The 12592-nt window shown below is 45.2% G+C and overlaps 2 protein-coding genes across 6 annotated transcripts in view; one reads left to right on the forward strand and one right to left on the reverse strand.

The window, feature by feature from the left end:
• HMG20A (high mobility group 20A) overlaps positions 1–6648 on the reverse strand; it is a 39146-nt gene extending 32498 nt beyond the window's left edge. Inside the window, exons 1-2 of one of the 2 annotated variants that reach the window (XM_041427670.1) lie at positions 6329–6648; positions 5838–6005 (exon numbers count right to left, since the gene is read on the reverse strand). The gene's annotated coding sequence lies outside the window, so the exon portion shown is untranslated. The remainder of the gene's footprint in view (positions 1–5837; positions 6006–6328) is intronic. The other variant, XM_041427669.1, reaches the window with a different exon arrangement.
• A 222-nt stretch (positions 6649–6870) lies between these two features.
• Positions 6871–12592, forward strand: part of PEAK1 (pseudopodium enriched atypical kinase 1) — a 110313-nt gene continuing 104591 nt past the window's right edge. For 3 of the 4 annotated variants that reach the window (XM_041427744.1, XM_041427742.1, XM_041427746.1), the window contains exon 1: positions 6871–7030. The gene's annotated coding sequence lies outside the window, so the exon portion shown is untranslated. Of the gene's footprint in view, positions 7031–8580; positions 8687–12592 lie in introns of those variants that run through there. The other variant, XM_041427743.1, reaches the window with a different exon arrangement.

The following is a 12592-nucleotide window of genomic DNA, read 5'->3' on the forward strand; positions in this document are numbered from 1 at the left end:
GAAATACCAGAGCTAATTGAAAAAGAATGTGTATGGGAACTCTCACTGCCATGCGTGGTGAAGTCATATCAAGCCCTAAGAGCCACCTCCAATCACCCAAGAAAACTTCTTGGATTCGTTGTGCCAGCAGTGGGCTGTAGTTCTCACAAGACATCAAGAGAAGCATCCAGCAAGGTCCTCTGCCTGCATGAAGACAAGCCAGGTGCTGGAAGGTGCAGACACCAGCTGTCCACTGCCTAAGGCTATGGTTTCACTGCAGCCTAAGCCTGTTGAGCTACCATCTACTCCTGGAGCATCATCTTTCAGCCTGGCACCTGTTCCCTGGACAAATCACATGGTTCAGCACGCTGAAGAAACAGAAGAGCATTTAGTTCATTTACCAAATTAGTTTATGCCAAATGAAAGGGTGAAATGGCTCAGCTAAGGATCCAACAAGCAGCTGGCAGAAGAAAAAGGGATGTGAGTAACACAGCCAGGAGTTAGTGATGTACATTGCTATAACTCCACAGGCTGCGATTCAACCCTCCCTAAAATTCTACTGCTGCCAGAAACAAAGAACATTTGAAGCTATTCCAGTAACAGAGGGCCCTGAAATAGTCTTAAGTGGGACAAAATATGATTACCAGAAAAAACTAGGGTTATATCATAAACTGACATGACTTTTCCCCCCCCTTTCCAATCTAAAGCAAAACATTTATTCTCCTGATGAAAGATGAGATTCTTCCCCATAAGTCTGGAAAAAGAACTTCAATTCTACAATTCTGATTCATTTCTTCTTATTATTTATTATACTGGCTTGTCATATCTTACAAGAATTGCAGCAATTTCTTAAGCTCAGCAAAGAGTAGTTGGAGTCTATTCTGTCATGTTTCCCACATACTGAAACAGTAAAGATTTAGTCAAACATTGGTTATCTCAATTTCATTTCAGCAGCAGCATGAGTCATGTGCTATAGCAGCTACAACATACTGCAGTAAATACACCCTGAGCCAGCACTCTGCTCCAAAAGATTTCAGGAGGTTACCTATGATTTCAGGAGGTCACTGACTAGATGTCAGGGCTGGAAAAAATGCACTCCAATATGCCTATATTTCAGGACTTTTGGAGACTCTGAAGATTTGCTCCTCTGCTCTAGAAATAGTACAGAATTTGTAATTATTGAGATATTCCAACAAGATGCTTGTATATTTGTATATCTGAAGAGATGGTAGCTTTAAATGGAATATCCTACTTCAGTAAGTCTTACTTTCTTACCCTTTAGGTATCAGAGGGTGTCTTTGTCAATGTCCTGGATAAGTGAAAATTCAAACAAGGCAGACTGTTCATAAAGTAAGACGGGGAAAACTGGGGCATAAGAGCAGCACCATATCCAGGGTAGAATACAAGTAAGGAAACAACACTCCTAAAATGACAAACTACAAAGCTTGCACTCCAAGCTTTCTTCTCTTACCTCCATGTGCCACTATCCTGCACTGGGAACACCCTCCTGGCTCCCCAGTTTTTCTGGCAGAAATGCAATGTTAGCAAACTCCAGATCTGAAAGTGTGACAGAAGATTCACAGTTTACTGTTTCCAGTACTTCACTCCATGTTGATCTGTTTTCTCTCCTGTGTAGTCTCATACTATTACCAGAACTGGTTTTGCCACAGCTCTCTCTCCACTGCTTTCCCAACTATGGAGACTGACACTTTCCATATATTGTTAGGCACAGCACATCCTCAATACTGGTATGGGACACTAATTCTGTTATATCAGAAACTCAGCCTCTGATGAACATATAATTATGGCCCAGACATCAGCCTGAGATTACTTAGCCTATTCTTACCCGAAGTCCATTGTCCCAAAATCTCTTTCATTTCGATTACTGTTTTGCCAGTTAGTGGATTTCAGCAAACAATAAGCTCTCCCAAAATCTCTTTCATCTCCATTACTAAATGTTTTGCCAGTTAGTGGATTTCAGCAAACAATACCCCAAAGTTAAGAAGAAACACATCACCTTATATCCAAGGCTTTAAAAGAGCAGCCAAGGGAATTCCAAGAGGAACAAATAGTTTATTTCTTAAGTAACAAACACAAAAATTTACCAAAAAATCCCCGAATTCATGCCATAAGCTAAAAAGCTTCCAAAGCTAAGAAGAAACACACCACCTTATATCCAAGGCTTTAAAAGAGCAGCCAAGGGAATTCCAAGAGGAACAAATAGTTTATTTCTTAAGTAACAAACACAAAAATTTACAAAAAAATCCCCGAATTCATGCCATACTACTTACCTGCAATAAAAGGAACTACAGAACAGGCACAGCCAAGTCAGACCTGCTTTAGCCACCATTTGGTTAAGACTGTCTGAGAAGCCCTCCAAACAAAGCCTGGCAAGTTCTACAGATGACATTTTGAAGGGCAGTTGAAAACTTGAATTTTTTTGGCTTCAAACAATCCCTCAGACACCACCGTATAATTAAAGCCATGAATTTATCATCTTTTCGTATTTGAACACAATAATAAAACAAAAGTAGACTTTTCCCCTGTTAATTTACTAAATTGCTGAGAAATCCTCTGTGTTTTGCACTTGTTAGGGGAAGAAAAAAAATGGAAAAAAGGATCCAGAAATAAATCCTGTCAGTCTTAATCCTCTTGAAGTCAACTAATAACCAACACTTTGACTACCTCATTCTCTTATGCACTTCACACATTTTTGTTATCAGCAACAAAGCCTTCTGCCACTCAATCTTGTGACTAAACCATCCTCTGCCATTTTCACGCTATCCCAGTATCCTGAAATGCAGGCTCAGGATGCCCATGCTCACCTCACTACTTATCCCAGCCATGATACACAAAAAGCACATTCCAGTGTGTTAGATTTCCATTCCCCTTTACATTAAGAAACTGTATAAACAATCCAAGTCACAAGAATTTCAGAAACAGTGAAAAATAAGATTTATTTTGCAATTCACTGTATGCCAGGAGAGATGTATGGTCCAAAAGACTGAAATCAGTCAGCCAAAGTCAGCTCTTGCCACAGTCTCCTGCAAAACAGTGCAGGATTATTTGTTTCTAGGATTAAAATCACTAATGAAGGCAACACAGCACAGGCTCTTTTTAACATTTTTACTATAAAAACACTCAAGCCAGTAATGTTCCTAATGTTTCTGAAAGACAGGGTTTTTTTCCAAGTACATCAGAACTTGCAAAAGTAAGGTCAAGGAACAAGGAAGATTTCCTAACAAATTTAGAACTTGGAAGAAATTCAGGTATTCCACATTTAAGTGGTTTTGTTTCCCTGTGACACAGAATTCCCAAAAAAGCAGGTATAGCTGCAATTCATCAAAAGTATCCTCGTCAAAGTGGTACGTAGTAGACCTTCAGAAAACAAATGTCAGCCTCAGCTTTGCCCCTCACAGCTATGAAAAATGCAAGTTATTCCTTTAACAAGAATTAGTCATCTGTGGGATTAATGTGCATACAAATAGCTTTACCATATACATCCCAACAATCCCATTATGCAAGAGATTAAAATAGACTAGTCTGGTAATGAAATGCTTATCACCAGACCTGTCCCACTGGCACTGCAGGCACAAACCCAGATCTGGCTGGTTTGCCCTCACAATTCCAGGTCCAGTATCAGACCACAGGTGTGCACCACAGAATACAGAATATGATGCTTTGGAAGGGACCCACAGGGACCATGGAGTCCAGCTCCAGTAAACACCAACAGCTGCCATCAGAGCCAACAGCAGCGCTGCTGATGCCACTGGCCAGGAAGGAGCCACTCCTGGGGTCAGACAGCACCACAATATGGCCAACCCTGCACATCCTGCCATGGAGCCTGACCTACATCAATAAAGCTTTAGCTACCACTTGACTGTGTATTCCAAATAGCCAACAACTAGCCTTACCTGCTTTCATAAACCAATCCTCTGAAAAGAACAATGGCTTCTGCAAACAAACTTCACTTAGGAATTCATACCTCGTGAAAACTTAGTGTTCAAATGTGTTTATTGATCACTCTTCTTGTCTTAAAAATAGCAGAAGTTTAACAGCTCCCATGAACATAAGAAACATTTCCCCTCTCTTTCTAAGGGAAATCATGGAAGCAAAAAAACCAAAAAAGCTAGAAGGAATGCAGAAAGCTACTTCATTTTGGGACTCCCAAGCCACTCACATTATAGATTGAAACAGCATTTTATTAAAGGTACATGAACAACTGGGGGGAAAAAAAAGACAACTTTTCTGTATTCACCTACTGTCCTCAAAATTGTAAAGGCCTCTTCCCTTGAGTCACCCATCTCTCCCATAGATCACTATCAAGAGTGTCTCCATTATTTTCTTCTCTAACAATTCCTCACAGCACATGCCACAACACTCAAAAAAACCAAGCACAGCTCTGTGTGCACTGCAGCAATGCTGAGCAGGAATACTTAAATTTTTCACAGCCTGGAGAGGGCAGGAAGTACAGCAAGAATTCAGAAACTTGTATGAGCCAGTAAGCTTGAGAAAAATCCCACTGGATAACTGGTGCTAAAACACTGCCTGTTTAGTCAAGGAGAAGCAACCAGCATGGAGGGCTGAGCCACTGTGGCAGGTGAGGAGAAACACCTGGACACTGAGTGACCCTGCATTGAACTTCATGGGAACAGACACTAACAAAGGTTACAAAGTCAACCCCAACACATCAGCGCACAATTTTCTCCATTCCTGCGGCCTGACTGACATCGTGATGCCACACAAGCAAAACCACAGCTCACAGTCAGAGCAGTGAGCTCCCCTGCTCTGGGAGCAGTGCTGGCCAGCCCTACACTGCAAGCCTGAGCTGGGCCAGGGAAATCCCCTGCAAGAGCACAAGGTGGAAACAGTGAGAATCTCTCTCCTTGTGGTTGCTTTATTGCAGAGCACCAGAAATTGTTACAGTCACCTTCTAACAGTCAGGTACACACAGGAGCTGGACCCAAGCCTCAGGTATTAAAGGAACACGATTCTCTCCTCCATTTTCTGAGCCATGAAAGGTTATCAGCACATACCCTCTGTGTGCCCCACCATGGGCAACCAAAGGAGCAAAAATCCATTTATAACCAGGACAGTGTGATCAGATCACACAATCTATCATTTTTCTGGTTTGAAAATTGCTGGGATCCTATAGAAGAGCTAACTCAGGATTTCAAAGACTAACCCAAATACTTTAGACACTATTTCTAAGCCAAACTTTCCAACTTCTATTTCAAGACATGCCAGATTTCTAAGGACAGGGAAAAAAATTACCAGTTTCCCTGAATTTCCTGAACTCTGAAGTTACAGTATCTGCCACCAAGTGATACAGTTCTAGAAATACTGAATATCTCATCCCTTCTACTGTGTATGACACAAATGTGAAAAAAGCCAAGAGAAGGTAAAACAGCATTTCACTATCTTCAAATAGGTTGTGCCCCTGCACTTGTGGCCAGGATTAAAGAAGAAAACCCATGCAAAATAAATTCTATGTTTTCGTCAGCAGTTTGTTTACACTCTTCAGAAGTTGAGAATGGTCACTTCAGAACAACAGACATGTGCTGTAAAGTGGTCAAGGGGGTCACACGCAAGGCAAATAAAAAAGCTACATTTTTTGCAGCTTTATGAAATTATGTCTTAAAATACTGTCTATTTCACTTTTGTCTTATCCTTTCTCAATTTCTATGTCCGAGTATGTTTCATAATGTATATATCGGCACAGTACTACGTGTAAATAACTGATAAACCAATAAAATTGCATACATGAGAGATGCATGATTAAAAGTGTTCTTTATTGACAGTCAAAAAACCTGGAGGCCGCTACTCTAGAGAGCAGGAGCTCTTTTATTTCTATTTACCTGCCCTTCCTCCCTTCGCCCTAGCGCTGGTTTTCCAGAGGATTGGAACGAATGGCGCCTCGCAAGGCACGCGGCCCCGGTGTCTTCAACCCCAGGCTCGGGGCTTCTTTCTACCACCTCGAAATAAGAGACTTGCTTCCCCAGGAACGGGAAACTGAATGTGGAAACCTGGACAGAAGTATCAGAAAACCGCACCGTAATAAATCACCTGCTTGACAAGGGAACGTTAAGTGGACCTACAGAAAGGACAAATAAATAGAACTAAAGAGCCATGAAATATCGCTTTGGGGGAACTGTGGAAAGATATACAATGGAGGACACCGAAAACCAAGCACTTAGACCCTCATCCGGTTCTTCCCCCTCACCCCCCGTGAGCTCCGGCGGCTCCCCCAGCCCCCCTCACGGCGGGCCACAGCACCCGCAGCCGCCCGCCGACTCCTTGCCCGCCGCGGCCGAGGAGGGGCGGCGGGCCCGCGGCCGTCCCCACTGACCTGCCGGCGGCGGCTCTCGGGCAGGGCCGGGGTCGCCGGGGGTGGCCGCGTCCCCTCAGCCGGGTCCCCTCAGCCCGCGCAGCCGCCGCGCCTCCCGCACGCGCACGGCCACCTTACAGCCCCGCCTGCTCGGATCTCTCCGCTCCCGCCTCAGCGCGGCCCCCTCGCCTCTCCCAGAGGAGCCCCTCGGGGGAAAGCCCAGCCAAGCCAGGAGCACTCCCTGCTCGGCGCCCGCCGTCCCGCTCCCCTCGGCGGCCCAGCGCGGGGCTGGAATTCAAACCACGCAGCGGGACTACTTCACCACCGCAGGCGGAAGCACATGCTTTCTACACACGCGCGCGCGCGAACTGACGGAACGCATTTAAAGGCCCGCGCGCTGTGCACGTCGGGAGTTGTAGTCTTCTGGCGGCCGTTCCCCTGGTCGCCCGAGGGCCTCGCACCGCCCCGCTGTGGCGCCACGCCCACTCGCCGCCTATAGCCAATGAGCGATTGAGGGGCGGGGCTTCCCGCCGCGGTGCGCGCGCGGGGGGTGGCACCCGGAGTTGGTTGTTGCGCGCGGGCGCGGCGGTCGCAGCCCCGTCCCGGGAGCCGCGTCCTCGACGGGGCCCGGCGGGAACGGCAGCCCGAGCCCGCACGGAGCCTCTGGGGCGCAGCCGCCGCCTCCCCGCGGGAGGTGCCGCGGGGCCGGGGAGCCCCTGCCAGGTGAGGGGCGGGAGGGGGGTGACGGCCCCTCACGCCGCGAGGGGAGGCCGGGGGGCGGCGGCGGTCAGCTTTGCTCAGCGGGGCCGCGGGCGGGGGCAGCGAGCAGGGCTCCAGCGGGGCGCAGCCGCCGCCTGCCCGTCACTCCCTCCCCTCGGGTCCCCCGGCTCCCCTCGCCCCGCCGCGGTCCCGGTCGCAGCGGCGCCCGCAGAGCCCGTCTGGCGCCGGCAGCCGCGCCGAGGCCCCCACGGGGCCGTGCGGCGCCCTCGCCCCATTTCCGGGTGCTCGGCGGCAGCCCCGGGCGCTGGCCGAGCCCGCAGCGCGGCTGGGAGCGTGCGGCGCGATCCCGCGCCCTGCTGGGGAGCGCCTGCCGCCGCGCTGACACCTTCGAGGAATTTCCCGGGGTAAAGCTGCTGTGGGTGCCGGGTGGATGCTGTTCCTGCCGGGACTCTGTCCCTGCTCTGTTATTATTACAAATTACTGGCTTGAAAGGCGTTATGTGTTAGCGTGTACGTGTGTAGCTGCATTCCATCCTCTCGGTCCTTTCTCTCGAAGGTTATTTTGGATTTGTAGGTGGGTCGGTCTGTTTGCCAGTTTTTATTCAGGGCAGAGTTGCTGGGAAAGCTGGGATTCATGCTGGGACAGCAAGTGAAACGAAGTGAATACTTTGCAGTTGTCTCTTACTTATGGACCAGCTGATACCTGATGCAGAATGGCCAGGCTGCTCCGAGGTGAGCACAGGGGCAAGGGGGAATGTCGTCTGGTGGATCCCTGACCTCGGATTTAACAGGGGCTCCTTCTCAGAGAACACAACTTCTGTTTACTTTAGGTCTTTGCCATTTACTTTTGTTGAGCTCATTCTTCTTTAACTGCTTCGTAAGTGCCTCCAAAGTTTTTCCCCTTACTCGCTGTGGCTTAAAGGCTGTCTAATGTCTGCTAAAACACTTTATTCCCAGATATTTACAGAAAAAATAACATAGGGAGATATATGGGCATGAAGGAAAGAACACGCAGTTGTTTTAGGAACCAAGACTTTATGGAATTCCAATAATTAGGTTCTATAGTTAGAAAGTTTACTTTAACTTTCTTAAAATTGCCAGCTGAACTGTCTTTGTGACAAACTGGGTGTACTTCCTTCTGTGTGACTTTTGTTTGACTTACAACCTCCTCCAGACAGTCTGAATCTTGGGGTGTAGCAAGAGTGGCAAATACTTGTGGAGATTTTATTGGTTGTTTGGACTTGTTAGAGCTCTTAATCTAGTTTCATACTGGCTTAAAAAGTTGTGTCTGTAAAGTAGCTGTTTTATCCAGATGAAGCATCTTCCTGGCAGAGTTACTGCTCAGTGTGTTTTCAGGAAAACTTTGTTTTATTCTCTAAAATACAGAACTATGCAAGAAGGAATTACCAGTTTTTCCATGAGTAACTTTCCATGATTAATCTCATGTATTCATTTCCTGATGGCTTTACCGTATTGCTGGGATATCCCGTGTAGATAACTTCAGTCACAGATTTCCTACATTACCTTTTTGGACAGATCTCTTTGGCTCAACTACACCTTCCTCACCTGTGGCAGGTGGGGTGTGATTCCTGAGCCTGGGCAGGAGGTACCAGCTGCAGAACAAGGAGCCAGCAGACTTTGCTGCATGGCCTGGCTGCAGGTAGGCACTTTCACTCAGCTGCAGTTCATAATGGATGCAATGTTTGCATTTCCCTCTGCTTTAGAGCATACAGTTAGTTTGAAGGAACAGCATTTCCTATGTATCTGCAAGTCTTATGGCTCTTTCAGTGAAAGAGAGCAAAGAGACGAAATACCATTTCAACTTCTTGGGTCATTTGTGTTTCTGACTTGTCAGCTCTTCAGAAAATCCATTTCCAGGCGTGTTTACTAATATATGTATTATTTCCTGTTTACTTTCCAAGTAAAGGAATTGTTTGGAATCAGTCATTTAAAGAAAAATAAAGGGGAGGATGCTGTTTGGCTAAATGACTCTTAAATGTTGACTAATTTATTTTTCTTAAACTATCCTTAAAAGGGATAGTAAAAGATTATGATAACTATTGTAATCTATTGATAAGGGTCATAGACATTGACAGTTACTGTTAACCTTCTGTATTGTGCTAGGAAAAATATGTATGTGAAAAACTTACTCCAAGTTAACTACTCTAAGTAACATGTTTTCTCTACCTTTTTTTCTGAATTTACACCCCTGTGTGTTTCCTTTTCCTTTTTCCTGTTTAGTCTTTGCTCTTAGGCTCCCTTTTCCTCCAGCTGCCCCTCATCCAGGTTTAGGATCACACTGTCCCATCCTTGCTAATGGCCCATGTTTTCTTTGCTCTTTTCTCTGAAGGGATCTGCAGCTTTCCTCCTCCTCACTGTTTCTCTTGTTCTCATTGCTCTGATGAGGTTGGGCTCAGTGTTAATAATCCTTTCTCTTTGTTTTTTTTTGGATGTGAGGCTGTTGGAGCCGCTGTGGCCCAGCCCCGGCACAGAGCCCCGCAGGATTGCCAGGTGGGGCTCGGCGGTGAGCCTGGCTGTGTGCTGCCAGCCCCGCGCTGCTCCACTCGCTGTGCGCGGCTGCTGCCGGGGAATCCTGCCGGGGAATCCTGCCGGGGAATCCTGCCGAGCTGCTCCTGCCGTGCGCTCGGTGTGTCACAGCTGACATTGGGTACGGGCAGGGCACTGAAATGCAAATGCCTCGGCTCTGACGGGGACAGGGTGCTGCGCTCGTGGAAAGCACTGAGGAGGTTGTGGAGTACCTGTGGTGTGAAAGGAGATTGAGAAGAAAACAACTGACGGGGGAACTAAAAATGTAACTTTCTTATCTTTCTGCTATTAACACCTCCAGATGTTTTTAACCTACTTTGACTGCAAAAATAATCCGTAGAACGTGTTTTGGTTTAGTAATTGAAGCAAAGTTGAGAGAGAGGATATGTCAAGTTGCTTGCAGCCATATGTAGAATTTACTGGCTGTTAGTGGCAGCCAAAAATCACCAGTGAGGGAAATTCCACTCTCTGTGTATGTAAAGTCCCATGGATTTTGGAGAAGGAGATGTGTAGCCCCAGAGCCAGGGAAAAGGCTTTGTGTTCTCCGTGCTGGTACCTGGAGGGATGGATGGAGCACGTTCTGCGAGTGCATTACTTGTGACAGGCTGGCACAGGGACCTTGTCTGCAGAGCCTTACTTGGCATTACCAGTCTTCCCACCTCCCTGTGCTCCCACACAGCCGCTGTGTGAGGACCAGGAGGTGCACTGGGATTTACGTTTGCCTAAGGCTGAAATGCTTCCATTGTTTCATATGGATCAGCACAATAATGCAGAATTTCCATTACCATACAGTTTTAAATCTAGAGTGGAAAAATACAGGCTGCAAACTGCAGTAAGAGTTGCTAGTTGACTTTCACTGTTTTAAAGCAGGGTGAACAGGAGCAAGTTGACAGTGTACACTGAGGAGAATGTGACAGCTTTAGAAGTTCCACGACATCAGTGACAAGGATAAATGGCTTGGTTTTACTTGGTAGTAATTCTAACTAGTTGTCCAATATTTGAGCTGCAATTTCCATAAATTGTGGTTTAGCGCTGTGGGCTCTGTGTTTTCCAAATCAAAAGCAGAAATTATCAACTGTGTAAGAATTTTCAGTTTTCCTTTTGCCTGAGATAGATAAGTAGCTGAGTGACTCAAGCAATTTCTTTTCCCATATGTCTTTAAGTGGACTGAGTTGATTTGAGATTGCCTGATAGTGCAAAATGTGGATAGAGGAAAACTACACAGTGGGTGTAACTCTGAGGTCACCTTCTTTGAATTGAATTTCTTTTGGGACACATTCAGCTGTTATAAAACTTACCATGTTAACTCACCAAGTAACAAAATGGATTATCACAAATGTTTTTGAGTTTGTCTGTTCAGATGACAACAAGAACAACAGGATTTCAGAACCCCTGGGATCCTCAGTCATCATTTTTCTCCTCCTAGTAATCACATATTGCTGTGCAGGATGAAGACAAACTCAGTTTTGAGCCATACCACCTAGAGAAAGTGTTTTGTAATCAATCTGTAATGGATTTCCTTTTTTAAGTCTTTGATTCTGAGGTTGGCGGGGGAAAGTATTTTATCTACATTAAGTGTAAAAAAAATATAAATATTGTCTGGGAAAGGCATTTAAAAATCTTTCCATTTGTAGACTTTATCCTACATTTTCCTTAAGAGTAATATTTCAGTTAAAAAGCCTTATATGTGCTTAAATATAAATGCTGAAAAATGCTCAACTGTCTTAATGCAGTCACTGTTGACTGCAGGAGACATTTTTAGCAAAGTTTTTGAAATCACAGTAAACAAATGGATAAAAATCATGCCAGGCTAAACATTGTAGGCTTCTAGCAATACTTGTTTTAGTAACATCTTGTCTGAGATGCCAGTTCAGTGTGGTGCTAAAAAGTAAGATCACTGACTTGATAAAGTTAGTGCTATTTCAGAAAATACTGCTACTAGCACAGAATTTGCCAAAGCAATGTTATTGGTGTTCAAGCAGATTTGGGTTATTGTATTGTTGGCTACAGGTTCTGTAGGAAGCTGTTTAGTGTTCACAGTTTGACCTTCCATGTTTTTGTAAAACTGATCTCAATCCTGAAATGTTCCCTCTTGGATGCATGCCTGTGTTTACACAGGCCTTTCTACAAAGCTCCCCAGAGGAGGAAGACAGTCTGTAATGCAGGAGATGTAAGTTCTGCATGTATATATTTATATCCAGTCTTCCAGCTCCAAGGGTCTTACTGTCAGAGAAGCCTTCAAACACATTTAAAAGACATTTAAATCTTACATGAACAAATATAACATGAACAAATATAGACATCCTTCCACACTGGCTTCATGTATATTCCCTCTTAGCATAAGTCTCTGTACGTATCACAGATGCTCTTATTGTTGTCTCAGCTGCCAAATTTCCTCTTAGTGAGTGTCATTGTTCTGCTTTTATACTTGTTGGTGTCCTCTCTGAGGGCTTCTGTGGTGCAGCCAGAAGGAAGAACAGTTTTAAAAATATGTCATCTTCCCCCCAGATTGACCAGGGCATTCAGAAGCATGAGTGTGAAGGTAATAGAGACACTTCAAATTTCAGTGCCTCTGGAGCTGAAGCTGTCCTTGGGTAGCTGTTAAGTCTTTTTCTTCCTCTCAGTTCTGCCTTTCTCTCTGCCTTGTTTTAGCCCTGAGTAGCCTTCTGCAGAGTGTCCTTTTAGCCTGTTTGCCATCCTTTTAAAATCACTGATTCCCTCTGTAAGGGCTCAGAATTACATCAATGTTGCTTTAACAAAGTTTGAAGTTTAATGCAAATATATACAAGCTCAGAGAGAATAAATATTAGTCCAGGAGTTTTCCACGGGGGAGTAAGTCATGTTGTGTAATTGTTTTTCCATTTGCTTTAAACCTTGCTAATTGTCCTGGGCCTTCCTCATCTAGATTGGATAGTTTTCCTTAAAAACAGGTTGCACAATATTCCCCAGTCTGAGACTTCTCAAGCTGTAACTATATGGGTAAGGAGTGTGACTCTTGCCATTTGGAATGATCTTTGGA

The sequence above is a fragment of the Onychostruthus taczanowskii genome, unplaced genomic scaffold, assembly GCF_017590055.1.
Source record: "Onychostruthus taczanowskii isolate IOZ18803 unplaced genomic scaffold, ASM1759005v1 scaffold118, whole genome shotgun sequence".
Lineage (NCBI taxonomy): Eukaryota > Metazoa > Chordata > Aves > Passeriformes > Passeridae > Onychostruthus > Onychostruthus taczanowskii.